This window comes from Schistocerca piceifrons, chromosome 2, assembly GCF_021461385.2.
Source record: "Schistocerca piceifrons isolate TAMUIC-IGC-003096 chromosome 2, iqSchPice1.1, whole genome shotgun sequence".
In the NCBI taxonomy this organism is placed as follows: Eukaryota; Metazoa; Arthropoda; class Insecta; order Orthoptera; family Acrididae; genus Schistocerca; species Schistocerca piceifrons.
Genome location: NC_060139.1, coordinates 645,975,835 through 645,995,163, shown reverse-complemented (window position 1 = coordinate 645,995,163; position 19,329 = coordinate 645,975,835). Strand labels below are relative to the sequence as shown.

At 48.4% G+C, this 19,329-nt stretch overlaps 21 non-coding genes across 21 annotated transcripts; all 21 read right to left on the bottom strand.

Moving 5' to 3' along the window:
- Positions 1-711: 711 nt before the first annotated feature.
- Positions 712-793, bottom strand: Trnas-gcu. Its single transcript has one exon. It is a non-coding gene; the product is annotated as a tRNA-Ser (tRNA).
- Positions 794-1,632: 839 nt separating this feature from the next.
- On the bottom strand, positions 1,633-1,714 carry Trnas-gcu. Its single transcript has one exon. It is a non-coding gene; the product is annotated as a tRNA-Ser (tRNA).
- An 839-nt stretch (positions 1,715-2,553) lies between these two features.
- On the bottom strand, positions 2,554-2,635 carry Trnas-gcu. Its single transcript has one exon. It is a non-coding gene; the product is annotated as a tRNA-Ser (tRNA).
- An 839-nt stretch (positions 2,636-3,474) lies between these two features.
- On the bottom strand, positions 3,475-3,556 carry Trnas-gcu. The gene has a single exon. It is a non-coding gene; the product is annotated as a tRNA-Ser (tRNA).
- Positions 3,557-4,395: 839 nt separating this feature from the next.
- On the bottom strand, positions 4,396-4,477 carry Trnas-gcu. Its single transcript has one exon. It is a non-coding gene; the product is annotated as a tRNA-Ser (tRNA).
- An 839-nt stretch (positions 4,478-5,316) lies between these two features.
- Positions 5,317-5,398, bottom strand: Trnas-gcu. Its single transcript has one exon. It is a non-coding gene; the product is annotated as a tRNA-Ser (tRNA).
- Positions 5,399-6,237: 839 nt separating this feature from the next.
- Trnas-gcu lies at positions 6,238-6,319 on the bottom strand. Its single transcript has one exon. It is a non-coding gene; the product is annotated as a tRNA-Ser (tRNA).
- An 839-nt stretch (positions 6,320-7,158) lies between these two features.
- Trnas-gcu lies at positions 7,159-7,240 on the bottom strand. Its single transcript has one exon. It is a non-coding gene; the product is annotated as a tRNA-Ser (tRNA).
- Positions 7,241-8,079: 839 nt separating this feature from the next.
- Trnas-gcu lies at positions 8,080-8,161 on the bottom strand. The gene has a single exon. It is a non-coding gene; the product is annotated as a tRNA-Ser (tRNA).
- An 839-nt stretch (positions 8,162-9,000) lies between these two features.
- Positions 9,001-9,082, bottom strand: Trnas-gcu. Its single transcript has one exon. It is a non-coding gene; the product is annotated as a tRNA-Ser (tRNA).
- An 839-nt stretch (positions 9,083-9,921) lies between these two features.
- Trnas-gcu lies at positions 9,922-10,003 on the bottom strand. Its single transcript has one exon. It is a non-coding gene; the product is annotated as a tRNA-Ser (tRNA).
- An 839-nt stretch (positions 10,004-10,842) lies between these two features.
- On the bottom strand, positions 10,843-10,924 carry Trnas-gcu. Its single transcript has one exon. It is a non-coding gene; the product is annotated as a tRNA-Ser (tRNA).
- Positions 10,925-11,763: 839 nt separating this feature from the next.
- Positions 11,764-11,845, bottom strand: Trnas-gcu. Its single transcript has one exon. It is a non-coding gene; the product is annotated as a tRNA-Ser (tRNA).
- Positions 11,846-12,684: 839 nt separating this feature from the next.
- On the bottom strand, positions 12,685-12,766 carry Trnas-gcu. The gene has a single exon. It is a non-coding gene; the product is annotated as a tRNA-Ser (tRNA).
- Positions 12,767-13,605: 839 nt separating this feature from the next.
- On the bottom strand, positions 13,606-13,687 carry Trnas-gcu. Its single transcript has one exon. It is a non-coding gene; the product is annotated as a tRNA-Ser (tRNA).
- Positions 13,688-14,526: 839 nt separating this feature from the next.
- Trnas-gcu lies at positions 14,527-14,608 on the bottom strand. Its single transcript has one exon. It is a non-coding gene; the product is annotated as a tRNA-Ser (tRNA).
- Positions 14,609-15,447: 839 nt separating this feature from the next.
- Trnas-gcu lies at positions 15,448-15,529 on the bottom strand. Its single transcript has one exon. It is a non-coding gene; the product is annotated as a tRNA-Ser (tRNA).
- Positions 15,530-16,368: 839 nt separating this feature from the next.
- On the bottom strand, positions 16,369-16,450 carry Trnas-gcu. The gene has a single exon. It is a non-coding gene; the product is annotated as a tRNA-Ser (tRNA).
- Positions 16,451-17,289: 839 nt separating this feature from the next.
- Positions 17,290-17,371, bottom strand: Trnas-gcu. The gene has a single exon. It is a non-coding gene; the product is annotated as a tRNA-Ser (tRNA).
- An 839-nt stretch (positions 17,372-18,210) lies between these two features.
- Positions 18,211-18,292, bottom strand: Trnas-gcu. Its single transcript has one exon. It is a non-coding gene; the product is annotated as a tRNA-Ser (tRNA).
- Positions 18,293-18,961: 669 nt separating this feature from the next.
- On the bottom strand, positions 18,962-19,043 carry Trnas-gcu. Its single transcript has one exon. It is a non-coding gene; the product is annotated as a tRNA-Ser (tRNA).
- Positions 19,044-19,329: the final 286 nt, after the last annotated feature.

Genomic DNA, 19,329 nt, shown 5'->3' with positions numbered 1-19,329 from the left:
CAAGCTCCCACTCGCGAATCGTTTAATGACAGCATCCGTCCACGTCGATATCCGATCGGGGCAAAATCACCGGCCCACCTATTTACCGCAGTAATAAGCATTGTATCGACATGCAGTGTCGTCTAATGCAATTGAGAAAGGTGCTGTGCATTCTTTTCCACGACTTACTGCAACGAAACGTACAGCTCGATACGCTACACTGATATTGCTTGCAAGGTTTTGACGTTCCCCCTAGCCCAAGATTGTCCTGCTGTTTGCGATGGAGCTTGGTGTTTGGTCGGCCACTAGCGACGGATGGCTGCAAAGTCAAGTCTCTCCAGTAGGCCTTGCCAAATCGCTTCTGTAGATGGCGGCCTCACTTGAAACAAACTGTCGGAAGGCGACAGTTGTGCTACAGATGGATTATTATAGGCTCGATACGTTAAAATGACTGCGACAGGTATGCACTTAAATATAAATAAGAGCTCGTCGTTCGCAAATACCAACATACTCTTAGCTGCAGCCGAAATTTCATTGGTTTGTAGATCTCGAAATGATGTTTAATTCGAAGGGCATACGCTATGGAATGTTGTGCGCTTTCATCTGGTAGGCAGTTTTGTCTCGTATTTCATACACACGCTATCTGCCACGTATACGCGTCGTTGTTACTACTGAGTGGCGTTTCGCACGGAGAAGGAGTGACCGCAAACGCGTGCTTCACGTAAAATTCATCGACGAGGATGGGATTCGAACCCACGCGTGCAGAGCACATTGGATTAGCAGTCCAACGCCTTAACCACTCGGCCACCTCGTCTGCTGGTACAACAGCTGTGTCTTGGGCTAGTGCTTGCGGAAAGAAGACATTTGTCGATTCGAAAACGCATTCAAAACATCGTACTGGGCCGGTGTTAACGTCTTATGCCAAGCTGCAGTGCAGCCGACCAAGCTCCCACTCGCGAATCGTTTAATGACAGCATCCGTCCACGTCGATATCCGATCGGGGCAAAATCACCGGCCCACCTATTTACCGCAGTAATAAGCATTGTATCGACATGCAGTGTCGTCTAATGCAAATGAGAAAGGTGCTGTGCATTCTTTTCCACGACTTACTGCAACGAAACGTACAGCTCGATACGCTACACTGATATTGCTTGCAAGGTTTTGACGTTCCCCCTAGCCCAAGATTGTCCTGCTGTTTGCGATGGAGCTTGGTGTTTGGTCGGCCACTAGCGACGGATGGCTGCAAAGTCAAGTCTCTCCAGTAGGCCTTGCCAAATCGCTTCTGTAGATGGCGGCCTCACTTGAAACAAACTGTCGGAAGGCGACAGTTGTGCTACAGATGGATTATTATAGGCTCGATACGTTAAAATGACTGCGACAGGTATGCACTTAAATATAAATAAGAGCTCGTCGTTCGCAAATACCAACATACTCTTAGCTGCAGCCGAAATTTCATTGGTTTGTAGATCTCGAAATGATGTTTAATTCGAAGGGCATACGCTATGGAATGTTGTGCGCTTTCATCTGGTAGGCAGTTTTGTCTCGTATTTCATACACACGCTATCTGCCACGTATACGCGTCGTTGTTACTACTGAGTGGCGTTTCGCACGGAGAAGGAGTGACCGCAAACGCGTGCTTCACGTAAAATTCATCGACGAGGATGGGATTCGAACCCACGCGTGCAGAGCACATTGGATTAGCAGTCCAACGCCTTAACCACTCGGCCACCTCGTCTGCTGGTACAACAGCTGTGTCTTGGGCTAGTGCTTGCGGAAAGAAGACATTTGTCGATTCGAAAACGCATTCAAAACATCGTACTGGGCCGGTGTTAACGTCTTATGCCAAGCTGCAGTGCAGCCGACCAAGCTCCCACTCGCGAATCGTTTAATGACAGCATCCGTCCACGTCGATATCCGATCGGGGCAAAATCACCGGCCCACCTATTTACCGCAGGAATAAGCATTGTATCGACATGCAGTGTCGTCTAATGCAAATGAGAAAGGTGCTGTGCATTCTTTTCCACGACTTACTGCAACGAAACGTACAGCTCGATACGCTACACTGATATTGCTTGCAAGGTTTTGACGTTCCCCCTAGCCCAAGATTGTCCTGCTGTTTGCGATGGAGCTTGGTGTTTGGTCGGCCACTAGCGACGGATGGCTGCAAAGTCAAGTCTCTCCAGTAGGCCTTGCCAAATCGCTTCTGTAGATGGCGGCCTCACTTGAAACAAACTGTCGGAAGGCGACAGTTGTGCTACAGATGGATTATTATAGGCTCGATACGTTAAAATGACTGCGACAGGTATGCACTTAAATATAAATAAGAGCTCGTCGTTCGCAAATACCAACATACTCTTAGCTGCAGCCGAAATTTCATTGGTTTGTAGATCTCGAAATGATGTTTAATTCGAAGGGCATACGCTATGGAATGTTGTGCTCTTTCATCTGGTAGGCAGTTTTGTCTCGTATTTCATACACACGCTATCTGCCACGTATACGCGTCGTTGTTACTACTGAGTGGCGTTTCGCACGGAGAAGGAGTGACCGCAAACGCGTGCTTCACGTAAAATTCATCGACGAGGATGGGATTCGAACCCACGCGTGCAGAGCACATTGGATTAGCAGTCCAACGCCTTAACCACTCGGCCACCTCGTCTGCTGGTACAACAGCTGTGTCTTGGGCTAGTGCTTGCGGAAAGAAGACATTTGTCGATTCGAAAACGCATTCAAAACATCGTACTGGGCCGGTGTTAACGTCTTATGCCAAGCTGCAGTGCAGCCGACCAAGCTCCCACTCGCGAATCGTTTAATGACAGCATCCGTCCACGTCGATATCCGATCGGGGCAAAATCACCGGCCCACCTATTTACCGCAGTAATAAGCATTGTATCGACATGCAGTGTCGTCTAATGCAAATGAGAAAGGTGCTGTGCATTCTTTTCCACGACTTACTGCAACGAAACGTACAGCTCGATACGCTACACTGATATTGCTTGCAAGGTTTTGACGTTCCCCCTAGCCCAAGATTGTCCTGCTGTTTGCGATGGAGCTTGGTGTTTGGTCGGCCACTAGCGACGGATGGCTGCAAAGTCAAGTCTCTCCAGTAGGCCTTGCCAAATCGCTTCTGTAGATGGCGGCCTCACTTGAAACAAACTGTCGGAAGGCGACAGTTGTGCTACAGATGGATTATTATAGGCTCGATACGTTAAAATGACTGCGACAGGTATGCACTTAAATATAAATAAGAGCTCGTCGTTCGCAAATACCAACATACTCTTAGCTGCAGCCGAAATTTCATTGGTTTGTAGATCTCGAAATGATGTTTAATTCGAAGGGCATACGCTATGGAATGTTGTGCGCTTTCATCTGGTAGGCAGTTTTGTCTCGTATTTCATACACACGCTATCTGCCACGTATACGCGTCGTTGTTACTACTGAGTGGCGTTTCGCACGGAGAAGGAGTGACCGCAAACGCGTGCTTCACGTAAAATTCATCGACGAGGATGGGATTCGAACCCACGCGTGCAGAGCACATTGGATTAGCAGTCCAACGCCTTAACCACTCGGCCACCTCGTCTGCTGGTACAACAGCTGTGTCTTGGGCTAGTGCTTGCGGAAAGAAGACATTTGTCGATTCGAAAACGCATTCAAAACATCGTACTGGGCCGGTGTTAACGTCTTATGCCAAGCTGCAGTGCAGCCGACCAAGCTCCCACTCGCGAATCGTTTAATGACAGCATCCGTCCACGTCGATATCCGATCGGGGCAAAATCACCGGCCCACCTATTTACCGCAGTAATAAGCATTGTATCGACATGCAGTGTCGTCTAATGCAAATGAGAAAGGTGCTGTGCATTCTTTTCCACGACTTACTGCAACGAAACGTACAGCTCGATACGCTACACTGATATTGCTTGCAAGGTTTTGACGTTCCCCCTAGCCCAAGATTGTCCTGCTGTTTGCGATGGAGCTTGGTGTTTGGTCGGCCACTAGCGACGGATGGCTGCAAAGTCAAGTCTCTCCAGTAGGCCTTGCCAAATCGCTTCTGTAGATGGCGGCCTCACTTGAAACAAACTGTCGGAAGGCGACAGTTGTGCTACAGATGGATTATTATAGGCTCGATACGTTAAAATGACTGCGACAGGTATGCACTTAAATATAAATAAGAGCTCGTCGTTCGCAAATACCAACATACTCTTAGCTGCAGCCGAAATTTCATTGGTTTGTAGATCTCGAAATGATGTTTAATTCGAAGGGCATACGCTATGGAATGTTGTGCGCTTTCATCTGGTAGGCAGTTTTGTCTCGTATTTCATACACACGCTATCTGCCACGTATACGCGTCGTTGTTACTACTGAGTGGCGTTTCGCACGGAGAAGGAGTGACCGCAAACGCGTGCTTCACGTAAAATTCATCGACGAGGATGGGATTCGAACCCACGCGTGCAGAGCACATTGGATTAGCAGTCCAACGCCTTAACCACTCGGCCACCTCGTCTGCTGGTACAACAGCTGTGTCTTGGGCTAGTGCTTGCGGAAAGAAGACATTTGTCGATTCGAAAACGCATTCAAAACATCGTACTGGGCCGGTGTTAACGTCTTATGCCAAGCTGCAGTGCAGCCGACCAAGCTCCCACTCGCGAATCGTTTAATGACAGCATCCGTCCACGTCGATATCCGATCGGGGCAAAATCACCGGCCCACCTATTTACCGCAGGAATAAGCATTGTATCGACATGCAGTGTCGTCTAATGCAAATGAGAAAGGTGCTGTGCATTCTTTTCCACGACTTACTGCAACGAAACGTACAGCTCGATACGCTACACTGATATTGCTTGCAAGGTTTTGACGTTCCCCCTAGCCCAAGATTGTCCTGCTGTTTGCGATGGAGCTTGGTGTTTGGTCGGCCACTAGCGACGGATGGCTGCAAAGTCAAGTCTCTCCAGTAGGCCTTGCCAAATCGCTTCTGTAGATGGCGGCCTCACTTGAAACAAACTGTCGGAAGGCGACAGTTGTGCTACAGATGGATTATTATAGGCTCGATACGTTAAAATGACTGCGACAGGTATGCACTTAAATATAAATAAGAGCTCGTCGTTCGCAAATACCAACATACTCTTAGCTGCAGCCGAAATTTCATTGGTTTGTAGATCTCGAAATGATGTTTAATTCGAAGGGCATACGCTATGGAATGTTGTGCGCTTTCATCTGGTAGGCAGTTTTGTCTCGTATTTCATACACACGCTATCTGCCACGTATACGCGTCGTTGTTACTACTGAGTGGCGTTTCGCACGGAGAAGGAGTGACCGCAAACGCGTGCTTCACGTAAAATTCATCGACGAGGATGGGATTCGAACCCACGCGTGCAGAGCACATTGGATTAGCAGTCCAACGCCTTAACCACTCGGCCACCTCGTCTGCTGGTACAACAGCTGTGTCTTGGGCTAGTGCTTGCGGAAAGAAGACATTTGTCGATTCGAAAACGCATTCAAAACATCGTACTGGGCCGGTGTTAACGTCTTATGCCAAGCTGCAGTGCAGCCGACCAAGCTCCCACTCGCGAATCGTTTAATGACAGCATCCGTCCACGTCGATATCCGATCGGGGCAAAATCACCGGCCCACCTATTTACCGCAGTAATAAGCATTGTATCGACATGCAGTGTCGTCTAATGCAAATGAGAAAGGTGCTGTGCATTCTTTTCCACGACTTACTGCAACGAAACGTACAGCTCGATACGCTACACTGATATTGCTTGCAAGGTTTTGACGTTCCCCCTAGCCCAAGATTGTCCTGCTGTTTGCGATGGAGCTTGGTGTTTGGTCGGCCACTAGCGACGGATGGCTGCAAAGTCAAGTCTCTCCAGTAGGCCTTGCCAAATCGCTTCTGTAGATGGCGGCCTCACTTGAAACAAACTGTCGGAAGGCGACAGTTGTGCTACAGATGGATTATTATAGGCTCGATACGTTAAAATGACTGCGACAGGTATGCACTTAAATATAAATAAGAGCTCGTCGTTCGCAAATACCAACATACTCTTAGCTGCAGCCGAAATTTCATTGGTTTGTAGATCTCGAAATGATGTTTAATTCGAAGGGCATACGCTATGGAATGTTGTGCGCTTTCATCCGGTAGGCAGTTTTGTCTCGTATTTCATACACACGCTATCTGCCACGTATACGCGTCGTTGTTACTACTGAGTGGCGTTTCGCACGGAGAAGGAGTGACCGCAAACGCGTGCTTCACGTAAAATTCATCGACGAGGATGGGATTCGAACCCACGCGTGCAGAGCACATTGGATTAGCAGTCCAACGCCTTAACCACTCGGCCACCTCGTCTGCTGGTACAACAGCTGTGTCTTGGGCTAGTGCTTGCGGAAAGAAGACATTTGTCGATTCGAAAACGCATTCAAAACATCGTACTGGGCCGGTGTTAACGTCTTATGCCAAGCTGCAGTGCAGCCGACCAAGCTCCCACTCGCGAATCGTTTAATGACAGCATCCGTCCACGTCGATATCCGATCGGGGCAAAATCACCGGCCCACCTGTTTACCGCAGGAATAAGCATTGTATCGACATGCAGTGTCGTCTAATGCAAATGAGAAAGGTGCTGTGCATTCTTTTCCACGACTTACTGCAACGAAACGTACAGCTCGATACGCTACACTGATATTGCTTGCAAGGTTTTGACGTTCCCCCTAGCCCAAGATTGTCCTGCTGTTTGCGATGGAGCTTGGTGTTTGGTCGGCCACTAGCGACGGATGGCTGCAAAGTCAAGTCTCTCCAGTAGGCCTTGCCAAATCGCTTCTGTAGATGGCGGCCTCACTTGAAACAAACTGTCGGAAGGCGACAGTTGTGCTACAGATGGATTATTATAGGCTCGATACGTTAAAATGACTGCGACAGGTATGCACTTAAATATAAATAAGAGCTCGTCGTTCGCAAATACCAACATACTCTTAGCTGCAGCCGAAATTTCATTGGTTTGTAGATCTCGAAATGATGTTTAATTCGAAGGGCATACGCTATGGAATGTTGTGCGCTTTCATCTGGTAGGCAGTTTTGTCTCGTATTTCATACACACGCTATCTGCCACGTATACGCGTCGTTGTTACTACTGAGTGGCGTTTCGCACGGAGAAGGAGTGACCGCAAACGCGTGCTTCACGTAAAATTCATCGACGAGGATGGGATTCGAACCCACGCGTGCAGAGCACATTGGATTAGCAGTCCAACGCCTTAACCACTCGGCCACCTCGTCTGCTGGTACAACAGCTGTGTCTTGGGCTAGTGCTTGCGGAAAGAAGACATTTGTCGATTCGAAAACGCATTCAAAACATCGTACTGGGCCGGTGTTAACGTCTTATGCCAAGCTGCAGTGCAGCCGACCAAGCTCCCACTCGCGAATCGTTTAATGACAGCATCCGTCCACGTCGATATCCGATCGGGGCAAAATCACCGGCCCACCTATTTACCGCAGGAATAAGCATTGTATCGACATGCAGTGTCGTCTAATGCAAATGAGAAAGGTGCTGTGCATTCTTTTCCACGACTTACTGCAACGAAACGTACAGCTCGATACGCTACACTGATATTGCTTGCAAGGTTTTGACGTTCCCCCTAGCCCAAGATTGTCCTGCTGTTTGCGATGGAGCTTGGTGTTTGGTCGGCCACTAGCGACGGATGGCTGCAAAGTCAAGTCTCTCCAGTAGGCCTTGCCAAATCGCTTCTGTAGATGGCGGCCTCACTTGAAACAAACTGTCGGAAGGCGACAGTTGTGCTACAGATGGATTATTATAGGCTCGATACGTTAAAATGACTGCGACAGGTATGCACTTAAATATAAATAAGAGCTCGTCGTTCGCAAATACCAACATACTCTTAGCTGCAGCCGAAATTTCATTGGTTTGTAGATCTCGAAATGATGTTTAATTCGAAGGGCATACGCTATGGAATGTTGTGCGCTTTCATCTGGTAGGCAGTTTTGTCTCGTATTTCATACACACGCTATCTGCCACGTATACGCGTCGTTGTTACTACTGAGTGGCGTTTCGCACGGAGAAGGAGTGACCGCAAACGCGTGCTTCACGTAAAATTCATCGACGAGGATGGGATTCGAACCCACGCGTGCAGAGCACATTGGATTAGCAGTCCAACGCCTTAACCACTCGGCCACCTCGTCTGCTGGTACAACAGCTGTGTCTTGGGCTAGTGCTTGCGGAAAGAAGACATTTGTCGATTCGAAAACGCATTCAAAACATCGTACTGGGCCGGTGTTAACGTCTTATGCCAAGCTGCAGTGCAGCCGACCAAGCTCCCACTCGCGAATCGTTTAATGACAGCATCCGTCCACGTCGATATCCGATCGGGGCAAAATCACCGGCCCACCTATTTACCGCAGGAATAAGCATTGTATCGACATGCAGTGTCGTCTAATGCAAATGAGAAAGGTGCTGTGCATTCTTTTCCACGACTTACTGCAACGAAACGTACAGCTCGATACGCTACACTGATATTGCTTGCAAGGTTTTGACGTTCCCCCTAGCCCAAGATTGTCCTGCTGTTTGCGATGGAGCTTGGTGTTTGGTCGGCCACTAGCGACGGATGGCTGCAAAGTCAAGTCTCTCCAGTAGGCCTTGCCAAATCGCTTCTGTAGATGGCGGCCTCACTTGAAACAAACTGTCGGAAGGCGACAGTTGTGCTACAGATGGATTATTATAGGCTCGATACGTTAAAATGACTGCGACAGGTATGCACTTAAATATAAATAAGAGCTCGTCGTTCGCAAATACCAACATACTCTTAGCTGCAGCCGAAATTTCATTGGTTTGTAGATCTCGAAATGATGTTTAATTCGAAGGGCATACGCTATGGAATGTTGTGCGCTTTCATCTGGTAGGCAGTTTTGTCTCGTATTTCATACACACGCTATCTGCCACGTATACGCGTCGTTGTTACTACTGAGTGGCGTTTCGCACGGAGAAGGAGTGACCGCAAACGCGTGCTTCACGTAAAATTCATCGACGAGGATGGGATTCGAACCCACGCGTGCAGAGCACATTGGATTAGCAGTCCAACGCCTTAACCACTCGGCCACCTCGTCTGCTGGTACAACAGCTGTGTCTTGGGCTAGTGCTTGCGGAAAGAAGACATTTGTCGATTCGAAAACGCATTCAAAACATCGTACTGGGCCGGTGTTAACGTCTTATGCCAAGCTGCAGTGCAGCCGACCAAGCTCCCACTCGCGAATCGTTTAATGACAGCATCCGTCCACGTCGATATCCGATCGGGGCAAAATCACCGGCCCACCTATTTACCGCAGTAATAAGCATTGTATCGACATGCAGTGTCGTCTAATGCAAATGAGAAAGGTGCTGTGCATTCTTTTCCACGACTTACTGCAACGAAACGTACAGCTCGATACGCTACACTGATATTGCTTGCAAGGTTTTGACGTTCCCCCTAGCCCAAGATTGTCCTGCTGTTTGCGATGGAGCTTGGTGTTTGGTCGGCCACTAGCGACGGATGGCTGCAAAGTCAAGTCTCTCCAGTAGGCCTTGCCAAATCGCTTCTGTAGATGGCGGCCTCACTTGAAACAAACTGTCGGAAGGCGACAGTTGTGCTACAGATGGATTATTATAGGCTCGATACGTTAAAATGACTGCGACAGGTATGCACTTAAATATAAATAAGAGCTCGTCGTTCGCAAATACCAACATACTCTTAGCTGCAGCCGAAATTTCATTGGTTTGTAGATCTCGAAATGATGTTTAATTCGAAGGGCATACGCTATGGAATGTTGTGCGCTTTCATCTGGTAGGCAGTTTTGTCTCGTATTTCATACACACGCTATCTGCCACGTATACGCGTCGTTGTTACTACTGAGTGGCGTTTCGCACGGAGAAGGAGTGACCGCAAACGCGTGCTTCACGTAAAATTCATCGACGAGGATGGGATTCGAACCCACGCGTGCAGAGCACATTGGATTAGCAGTCCAACGCCTTAACCACTCGGCCACCTCCTCTGCTGGTACAACAGCTGTGTCTTGGGCTAGTGCTTGCGGAAAGAAGACATTTGTCGATTCGAAAACGCATTCAAAACATCGTACTGGGCCGGTGTTAACGTCTTATGCCAAGCTGCAGTGCAGCCGACCAAGCTCCCACTCGCGAATCGTTTAATGACAGCATCCGTCCACGTCGATATCCGATCGGGGCAAAATCACCGGCCCACCTATTTACCGCAGTAATAAGCATTGTATCGACATGCAGTGTCGTCTAATGCAAATGAGAAAGGTGCTGTGCATTCTTTTCCACGACTTACTGCAACGAAACGTACAGCTCGATACGCTACACTGATATTGCTTGCAAGGTTTTGACGTTCCCCCTAGCCCAAGATTGTCCTGCTGTTTGCGATGGAGCTTGGTGTTTGGTCGGCCACTAGCGACGGATGGCTGCAAAGTCAAGTCTCTCCAGTAGGCCTTGCCAAATCGCTTCTGTAGATGGCGGCCTCACTTGAAACAAACTGTCGGAAGGCGACAGTTGTGCTACAGATGGATTATTATAGGCTCGATACGTTAAAATGACTGCGACAGGTATGCACTTAAATATAAATAAGAGCTCGTCGTTCGCAAATACCAACATACTCTTAGCTGCAGCCGAAATTTCATTGGTTTGTAGATCTCGAAATGATGTTTAATTCGAAGGGCATACGCTATGGAATGTTGTGCGCTTTCATCTGGTAGGCAGTTTTGTCTCGTATTTCATACACACGCTATCTGCCACGTATACGCGTCGTTGTTACTACTGAGTGGCGTTTCGCACGGAGAAGGAGTGACCGCAAACGCGTGCTTCACGTAAAATTCATCGACGAGGATGGGATTCGAACCCACGCGTGCAGAGCACATTGGATTAGCAGTCCAACGCCTTAACCACTCGGCCACCTCGTCTGCTGGTACAACAGCTGTGTCTTGGGCTAGTGCTTGCGGAAAGAAGACATTTGTCGATTCGAAAACGCATTCAAAACATCGTACTGGGCCGGTGTTAACGTCTTATGCCAAGCTGCAGTGCAGCCGACCAAGCTCCCACTCGCGAATCGTTTAATGACAGCATCCGTCCACGTCGATATCCGATCGGGGCAAAATCACCGGCCCACCTATTTACCGCAGGAATAAGCATTGTATCGACATGCAGTGTCGTCTAATGCAAATGAGAAAGGTGCTGTGCATTCTTTTCCACGACTTACTGCAACGAAACGTACAGCTCGATACGCTACACTGATATTGCTTGCAAGGTTTTGACGTTCCCCCTAGCCCAAGATTGTCCTGCTGTTTGCGATGGAGCTTGGTGTTTGGTCGGCCACTAGCGACGGATGGCTGCAAAGTCAAGTCTCTCCAGTAGGCCTTGCCAAATCGCTTCTGTAGATGGCGGCCTCACTTGAAACAAACTGTCGGAAGGCGACAGTTGTGCTACAGATGGATTATTATAGGCTCGATACGTTAAAATGACTGCGACAGGTATGCACTTAAATATAAATAAGAGCTCGTCGTTCGCAAATACCAACATACTCTTAGCTGCAGCCGAAATTTCATTGGTTTGTAGATCTCGAAATGATGTTTAATTCGAAGGGCATACGCTATGGAATGTTGTGCGCTTTCATCTGGTAGGCAGTTTTGTCTCGTATTTCATACACACGCTATCTGCCACGTATACGCGTCGTTGTTACTACTGAGTGGCGTTTCGCACGGAGAAGGAGTGACCGCAAACGCGTGCTTCACGTAAAATTCATCGACGAGGATGGGATTCGAACCCACGCGTGCAGAGCACATTGGATTAGCAGTCCAACGCCTTAACCACTCGGCCACCTCGTCTGCTGGTACAACAGCTGTGTCTTGGGCTAGTGCTTGCGGAAAGAAGACATTTGTCGATTCGAAAACGCATTCAAAACATCGTACTGGGCCGGTGTTAACGTCTTATGCCAAGCTGCAGTGCAGCCGACCAAGCTCCCACTCGCGAATCGTTTAATGACAGCATCCGTCCACGTCGATATCCGATCGGGGCAAAATCACCGGCCCACCTATTTACCGCAGGAATAAGCATTGTATCGACATGCAGTGTCGTCTAATGCAAATGAGAAAGGTGCTGTGCATTCTTTTCCACGACTTACTGCAACGAAACGTACAGCTCGATACGCTACACTGATATTGCTTGCAAGGTTTTGACGTTCCCCCTAGCCCAAGATTGTCCTGCTGTTTGCGATGGAGCTTGGTGTTTGGTCGGCCACTAGCGACGGATGGCTGCAAAGTCAAGTCTCTCCAGTAGGCCTTGCCAAATCGCTTCTGTAGATGGCGGCCTCACTTGAAACAAACTGTCGGAAGGCGACAGTTGTGCTACAGATGGATTATTATAGGCTCGATACGTTAAAATGACTGCGACAGGTATGCACTTAAATATAAATAAGAGCTCGTCGTTCGCAAATACCAACATACTCTTAGCTGCAGCCGAAATTTCATTGGTTTGTAGATCTCGAAATGATGTTTAATTCGAAGGGCATACGCTATGGAATGTTGTGCGCTTTCATCTGGTAGGCAGTTTTGTCTCGTATTTCATACACACGCTATCTGCCACGTATACGCGTCGTTGTTACTACTGAGTGGCGTTTCGCACGGAGAAGGAGTGACCGCAAACGCGTGCTTCACGTAAAATTCATCGACGAGGATGGGATTCGAACCCACGCGTGCAGAGCACATTGGATTAGCAGTCCAACGCCTTAACCACTCGGCCACCTCGTCTGCTGGTACAACAGCTGTGTCTTGGGCTAGTGCTTGCGGAAAGAAGACATTTGTCGATTCGAAAACGCATTCAAAACATCGTACTGGGCCGGTGTTAACGTCTTATGCCAAGCTGCAGTGCAGCCGACCAAGCTCCCACTCGCGAATCGTTTAATGACAGCATCCGTCCACGTCGATATCCGATCGGGGCAAAATCACCGGCCCACCTATTTACCGCAGTAATAAGCATTGTATCGACATGCAGTGTCGTCTAATGCAAATGAGAAAGGTGCTGTGCATTCTTTTCCACGACTTACTGCAACGAAACGTACAGCTCGATACGCTACACTGATATTGCTTGCAAGGTTTTGACGTTCCCCCTAGCCCAAGATTGTCCTGCTGTTTGCGATGGAGCTTGGTGTTTGGTCGGCCACTAGCGACGGATGGCTGCAAAGTCAAGTCTCTCCAGTAGGCCTTGCCAAATCGCTTCTGTAGATGGCGGCCTCACTTGAAACAAACTGTCGGAAGGCGACAGTTGTGCTACAGATGGATTATTATAGGCTCGATACGTTAAAATGACTGCGACAGGTATGCACTTAAATATAAATAAGAGCTCGTCGTTCGCAAATACCAACATACTCTTAGCTGCAGCCGAAATTTCATTGGTTTGTAGATCTCGAAATGATGTTTAATTCGAAGGGCATACGCTATGGAATGTTGTGCGCTTTCATCTGGTAGGCAGTTTTGTCTCGTATTTCATACACACGCTATCTGCCACGTATACGCGTCGTTGTTACTACTGAGTGGCGTTTCGCACGGAGAAGGAGTGACCGCAAACGCGTGCTTCACGTAAAATTCATCGACGAGGATGGGATTCGAACCCACGCGTGCAGAGCACATTGGATTAGCAGTCCAACGCCTTAACCACTCGGCCACCTCCTCTGCTGGTACAACAGCTGTGTCTTGGGCTAGTGCTTGCGGAAAGAAGACATTTGTCGATTCGAAAACGCATTCAAAACATCGTACTGGGCCGGTGTTAACGTCTTATGCCAAGCTGCAGTGCAGCCGACCAAGCTCCCACTCGCGAATCGTTTAATGACAGCATCCGTCCACGTCGATATCCGATCGGGGCAAAATCACCGGCCCACCTATTTACCGCAGTAATAAGCATTGTATCGACATGCAGTGTCGTCTAATGCAAATGAGAAAGGTGCTGTGCATTCTTTTCCACGACTTACTGCAACGAAACGTACAGCTCGATACGCTACACTGATATTGCTTGCAAGGTTTTGACGTTCCCCCTAGCCCAAGATTGTCCTGCTGTTTGCGATGGAGCTTGGTGTTTGGTCGGCCACTAGCGACGGATGGCTGCAAAGTCAAGTCTCTCCAGTAGGCCTTGCCAAATCGCTTCTGTAGATGGCGGCCTCACTTGAAACAAACTGTCGGAAGGCGACAGTTGTGCTACAGATGGATTATTATAGGCTCGATACGTTAAAATGACTGCGACAGGTATGCACTTAAATATAAATAAGAGCTCGTCGTTCGCAAATACCAACATACTCTTAGCTGCAGCCGAAATTTCATTGGTTTGTAGATCTCGAAATGATGTTTAATTCGAAGGGCATACGCTATGGAATGTTGTGCGCTTTCATCTGGTAGGCAGTTTTGTCTCGTATTTCATACACACGCTATCTGCCACGTATACGCGTCGTTGTTACTACTGAGTGGCGTTTCGCACGGAGAAGGAGTGACCGCAAACGCGTGCTTCACGTAAAATTCATCGACGAGGATGGGATTCGAACCCACGCGTGCAGAGCACATTGGATTAGCAGTCCAACGCCTTAACCACTCGGCCACCTCCTCTGCTGGTACAACAGCTGTGTCTTGGGCTAGTGCTTGCGGAAAGAAGACATTTGTCGATTCGAAAACGCATTCAAAACATCGTACTGGGCCGGTGTTAACGTCTTATGCCAAGCTGCAGTGCAGCCGACCAAGCTCCCACTCGCGAATCGTTTAATGACAGCATCCGTCCACGTCGATATCCGATCGGGGCAAAATCACCGGCCCACCTATTTACCGCAGTAATAAGCATTGTATCGACATGCAGTGTCGTCTAATGCAAATGAGAAAGGTGCTGTGCATTCTTTTCCACGACTTACTGCAACGAAACGTACAGCTCGATACGCTACACTGATATTGCTTGCAAGGTTTTGACGTTCCCCCTAGCCCAAGATTGTCCTGCTGTTTGCGATGGAGCTTGGTGTTTGGTCGGCCACTAGCGACGGATGGCTGCAAAGTCAAGTCTCTCCAGTAGGCCTTGCCAAATCGCTTCTGTAGATGGCGGCCTCACTTGAAACAAACTGTCGGAAGGCGACAGTTGTGCTACAGATGGATTATTATAGGCTCGATACGTTAAAATGACTGCGACAGGTATGCACTTAAATATAAATAAGAGCTCGTCGTTCGCAAATACCAACATACTCTTAGCTGCAGCCGAAATTTCATTGGTTTGTAGATCTCGAAATGATGTTTAATTCGAAGGGCATACGCTATGGAATGTTGTGCGCTTTCATCTGGTAGGCAGTTTTGTCTCGTATTTCATACACACGCTATCTGCCACGTATACGCGTCGTTGTTACTACTGAGTGGCGTTTCGCACGGAGAAGGAGTGACCGCAAACGCGTGCTTCACGTAAAATTCATCGACGAGGATGGGATTCGAACCCACGCGTGCAGAGCACATTGGATTAGCAGTCCAACGCCTTAACCACTCGGCCACCTCCTCTGCTGGTACAACAGCTGTGTCTTGGGCTAGTGCTTGCGGAAAGAAGACATTTGTCGATTCGAAAACGCATTCAAAACATCGTACTGGGCCGGTGTTAACGTCTTATGCCAAGCTGCAGTGCAGCCGACCAAGCTCCCACTCGCGAATCGTTTAATGACAGCATCCGTCCACGTCGATATCCGATCGGGGCAAAATCACCGGCCCACCTATTTACCGCAGTAATAAGCATTGTATCGACATGCAGTGTCGTCTAATGCAAATGAGAAAGGTGCTGTGCATTCTTTTCCACGACTTACTGCAACGAAACGTACAGCTCGATACGCTACACTGATATTGCTTGCAAGGTTTTGACGTTCCCCCTAGCCCAAGATTGTCCTGCTGTTTGCGATGGAGCTTGGTGTTTGGTCGGCCACTAGCGACGGATGGCTGCAAAGTCAAGTCTCTCCAGTAGGCCTTGCCAAATCGCTTCTGTAGATGGCGGCCTCACTTGAAACTAACTGTCGGAAGGCGACAGTTGTGCTACAGATGGATTATTATAGGCTCGATACGTTAAAATGACTGCGACAGGTATGTACTTAAATATAAATAAGAGCTCGTCGTTCGCAAATACCAACATACTCTTAGCTGCAGCCGAAATTTCATTGGTTTGTAGATCTCGAAATGATGTTTAATTCGAAGGGCATACGCTATGGAATGTTGTGCGCTTTCATCTGGTAGGCAGTTTTGTCTCGTATTTCATACACACGCTATCTGCCACGTATACGCGTCGTTGTTACTACTGAGTGGCGTTTCGCACGGAGAAGGAGTGACCGCAAACGCGTGCTTCACGTAAAATTCATCGACGAGGATGGGATTCGAACCCACGCGTGCAGAGCACATTGGATTAGCAGTCCAACGCCTTAACCACTCGGCCACCTCCTCTGCTGGTACAACAGCTGTGTCTTGGGCTAGTGCTTGCGGAAAGAAGACATTTGTCGATTCGAAAACGCATTCAAAACATCGTACTGGGCCGGTGTTAACGTCTTATGCCAAGCTGCAGTGCAGCCGACCAAGCTCCCACTCGCGAATCGTTTAATGACAGCATCCGTCCACGTCGATATCCGATCGGGGCAAAATCACCGGCCCACCTATTTACCGCAGTAATAAGCATTGTATCGACATGCAGTGTCGTCTAATGCAAATGAGAAAGGTGCTGTGCATTCTTTTCCACGACTTACTGCAACGAAACGTACAGCTCGATACGCTACACTGATATTGCTTGCAAGGTTTTGACGTTCCCCCTAGCCCAAGATTGTCCTGCTGTTTGCGATGGAGCTTGGTGTTTGGTCGGCCACTAGCGACGGATGGCTGCAAAGTCAAGTCTCTCCAGTAGGCCTTGCCAAATCGCTTCTGTAGATGGCGGCCTCACTTGAAACAAACTGTCGGAAGGCGACAGTTGTGCTACAGATGGATTATTATAGGCTCGATACGTTAAAATGACTGCGACAGGTATGCACTTAAATATAAATAAGAGCTCGTCGTTCGCAAATACCAACATACTCTTAGCTGCAGCCGAAATTTCATTGGTTTGTAGATCTCGAAATGATGTTTAATTCGAAGGGCATACGCTATGGAATGTTGTGCGCTTTCATCTGGTAGGCAGTTTTGTCTCGTATTTCATACACACGCTATCTGCCACGTATACGCGTCGTTGTTACTACTGAGTGGCGTTTCGCACGGAGAAGGAGTGACCGCAAACGCGTGCTTCACGTAAAATTCATCGACGAGGATGGGATTCGAACCCACGCGTGCAGAGCACATTGGATTAGCAGTCCAACGCCTTAACCACTCGGCCACCTCGTCTGCTGGTACAACAGCTGTGTCTTGGGCTAGTGCTTGCGGAAAGAAGACATTTGTCGATTCGAAAACGCATTCAAAACATCGTACTGGGCCGGTGTTAACGTCTTATGCCAAGCTGCAGTGCAGCCGACCAAGCTCCCACTCGCGAATCGTTTAATGACAGCATCCGTCCACGTCGATATCCGATCGGGGCAAAATCACCGGCCCACCTATTTACCGCAGGAATAAGCATTGTATCGACATGCAGTGTCGTCTAATGCAAATGAGAAAGGTGCTGTGCATTCTTTTCCACGACTTACTGCAACGAAACGTACAGCTCGATACGCTACACTGATATTGCTTGCAAGGTTTTGACGTTCCCCCTAGCCCAAGATTGTCCTGCTGTTTGCGATGGAGCTTGGTGTTTGGTCGGCCACTAGCGACGGATGGCTGCAAAGTCAAGTCTCTCCAGTAGGCCCTGCCAAATCGCTTCTGTAGATGGCGGCCTCACTTGAAACAAACTGTCGGAAGGCGACAGTTGTGCTACAGATGGATTATTATAGGCTCGATACGTTAAAATGACTGCGACAGGTATGCACTTAAATATAAATAAGAGCTCGTCGTTCGCAAATACCAACATACTCTTAGCTGCAGCCGAAATTTGATTGGTTTGTAGATCTCGAAATGATGTTTAATTCGAAGGGCATACGCTATGGAATGTTGTGCGCTTTCATCTGGTAGGCAGTTTTGTCTCGTATTTCATACACACGCTATCTGCCACGTATACGCGTCGTTGTTACTACTGAGTGGCGTTTCGCACGGAGAAGGAGTGACCGCAAACGCGTGCTTCACGTAAAATTCATCGACGAGGATGGGATTCGAACCCACGCGTGCACCGCACATTGGATTAGCAGTCCAACGCCTTAACCACTCGGCCACCTCGTCTGCTGGTACAACAGCTGTGTCTTGGGCTAGTGCCTGCGGAAAGAAGACATTTGTCGATTCGAAAACGCATTCAAAACATCGTACTGGGCCGGTGTTAACGTCTTATGCCAAGCTGCAGTGCAGCCGACCAAGCTCCCACTCGCGAATCGTTTAATGACAGCATCCGTCCACGTCGATATCCGATCGGGGCAAAATCACCGGCCCACCTATTTACCGCAGGAATAAGCATTGTATCGACATGCAGTGTCGTCTAATGCAAATGAGAAAGGTGCTGTGCATTCTTTTCCACGACTTACTGCAACGAAACGTACAGCTCGATACGCTACACTGATATTGCTTGCAAGGTTTTGACCAGATGGATTATTATAGGCTCGATACGTTAAAATGACTGCGACAGGTATGCACTTAAATATAAATAAGAGCTCGTCGTTCGCAAATACCAACATACTCTTAGCTGCAGCCGAAATTTGATTGGTTTGTAGATCTCGAAATGATGTTTAATTCGAAGGGCATACGCTATGGAATGTTGTGCGCTTTCATCTGGTAGGCAGTTTTGTCTCGTATTTCATACACACGCTATCTGCCACGTATACGCGTCGTTGTTACTACTGAGTGGCGTTTCGCACGGAGAAGGAGTAACCGCAAACGCGTGCTTCACGTAAAATTCATCGACGAGGATGGGATTCGAACCCACGCGTGCAGAGCACATTGGATTAGCAGTCCAACGCCTTAACCACTCGGCCACCTCGTCTGCTGGTACAACAGCTGTGTCTTGGGCTAGTGCTTGCGGAAAGAAGACATTTGTCGATTCGAAAACGCATTCAAAACATCGTACTGGGCCGGTGTTAACGCCTTATGCCAAGCTGCAGTGCAGCCGACCAAGCTCCCACTCGCGAATCGTTTAATGACAGCATCCGTCCACGTCGATATCCGATCGGGGCAAAATCACCGGCCCACCTATTTACCGCAGTAATAAGCATTGTATCGACATGCAGTGTCGTCTAATGCAAATGAGAAAGGTGCTGTGCATTCTTTTC